This window comes from Anarrhichthys ocellatus, unplaced genomic scaffold, assembly GCF_004355925.1.
Source record: "Anarrhichthys ocellatus isolate YVR2014 unplaced genomic scaffold, GSC_Weel_1.0 scaffold135, whole genome shotgun sequence".
Lineage (NCBI taxonomy): Eukaryota > Metazoa > Chordata > Actinopteri > Perciformes > Anarhichadidae > Anarrhichthys > Anarrhichthys ocellatus.
In genome coordinates, this window is record NW_022280165.1 from 243,372 (window position 1) to 245,751 (window position 2,380).

Genomic DNA, 2,380 nt, shown 5'->3' on the forward strand with positions numbered 1-2,380 from the left:
CTCTCTCTCTCTCTCTCTCTCTCTCTCTCTCTCTCTCTCTCTCTCTCGTCCTCGAGCAAACATTTCCTCTTTTGTTTGCCAAGATCCAGGTTACCATGGCTACCAACTGGCGCTCTACGAGCACCTCGTTCCTCATCTGAATATCTAGTTATCTATGGTAATGAAATGCACACACCATTATCTGGCTTAATGAAATACACTCTATTGTCTGTGATTAGAGGGAGAGAGCTTTATTTCTCAGCAGTCTACGATAACGACAGCACCAGCGTCGGAGCTGTTGCTGCTTCAGACTCTTCTTCGGGTTTTGAGCCCCGAACGATAAAGAAACACTGTGAGCAGCCCTGCTATGCAGCTTATGTGCTACAGTGGCTGTTTGACTGCACTAATTGGCCTGTCTGCGCTCTCTTCGCCTCGTGACCAGCCCATTAAAAACCAAAAAAGGACAGATTATGATGATACAATCTTTACATATTCCCCGTTTCTTGAAAAGACTACAACATTAAAGCTGCTGAAGAAGCAGATATAGAACATCATTATCTAACAGTAGCTGAATTCAAAGACCTTTGTGCCAAATCAACTCCTCCCCGCACAGCACTACTCATCTGTGCCTTTGAAACCCTTTGAAATATCAAGAGCATCATAAAGCAGAGACACCGTAAACATCTGCATCTGATCTCACTCGTTCCCCCTCAGCGACAAAAGAGAAAACAGTGAAAATAACTGCCAGTGTGTACTTTAGTCAGAGCGCATCTGCGTGAGCGTGCCGGTGTCTATTTCCAATTTAGGCCGGGGTAATATCTGCAGATTGGGCGGTTAAGTCACTCTGCATTTCATGAGCCAGTCCTGTCAGTAACAGTTATCTCCTCACTGCCCTCTGAGGAGCTGTCGAGGTGAAATGATTCTCTGAAGCTCTGAATAATGCATGAAATTACGTAATGCAAATGGAGGCTTTATTTCCCCTGCCTCTCGCAGACGCAGACGCCGGGGCCACTGTATTAGAGCGGCGGAGGAGAAACAGTGGGAGTCCCTAGAGTGAAGGCACTACAGCGGGGAGCGAAAAGGTCAACGATAAAAAAGAAAACCCCGGGGGGCTTCTCCTCACATGCAGCTTTATCAAGTATGAGTCTGAGTTATTGCAGAGCAGAGCGGGGCGTTACTCACAGGCATTCATGGGAGGCTTATTGTGTGGAGGCAGTGAAATATTCATTAAGCAACGGCCTGGCTGGTTTCCACGCTGCCTGCCTGTAAACAGAAGCCCAATCAAATATAAATAATAACAGAGAGACGAGAGCAGCGCCAGATTTTACCAGATCAAGAAATGACACTTGCCTTCTATGCACCACATTTGGCTGCGCTAAACTGTTGTCAAGTCCCTGCTTCAACAAGTACACGAGCCTTCCCACCACCCTTCTGCCCCTCTCTCTCTGCGTGCAGTGGGTAGACCTGAATGGCATTAATTGCCCCCTAAGATGACGGGCAGATGAAAGTGAGGTGGTGGTTTGCTGTGGGACATGGGGGCCGGTTACAAAGAGAGGCTGAGGACGGCTGGCAGGTCTCACAGACTTCAAAAGCAGATAAAGGGCCTTTTTTTGCACAAAGGATCCTCTTTTTTATTTTTTTTGGTGCTTAATCTTCAGATTCAGGGGTTTATTCGTGCCAGCCTCCTCGCCTTTGTCCACTTTGTGTCAGGTTTTAACGCCAGAGGATTAAATTGCTGTTGCGGAAATCATTGTTTGTGTTTTCTTCCAACCCGCTGCCTCCCATTGTCCCGCGACATAATCGACCGCTCTCTAACAATATGAGAGGTTCATCTCTTCCCTTTGGTGAGAAATGAACAGCGGATGGATCTCGTCACCTTGTTTGTCTGAGGAAACAGAGGCACAATATGTTGTTCTGTTCAGGCAGAGTGCTCTTAACTATTTAAGTAGCTTCTCTTTTTAAATGAGGACACGGAGGTCTTACTCGGAGGAGCCTCAGAACAGAGAGAGAAAACACCGAGCTACCACTGGATGTAACAAAGGTGAGGCTGTTTTTCTGTTCTCTGCAAACAAAGGAGGTCCGACCGGAGAAGATCAGAGTGAGAACACATTGGTCCAGAGGAATAAATCAGACATATTTGGAAATGGGAAAGCTTCGTCAGGTGCTCTAAAGTCTGCCCGGTCCATCCACCCGGACCTTCACCTACAGCCCAGATTCCTGTCATTCTCCAGTGAAGGTATTGGTCTCCAGCCCTCCATCTGCCCATGAATAGGACCAGTCACATTCGTGATAGCATTTAATGAAAAATCCACCCGGGCTTTGGAGGGGGGAGGGAGGGGGATGAAGGGTGGATACAGAGGGAGGGGGGGGGGGGGGGGGGGGGGGGGGGGGGGGGGGGGGG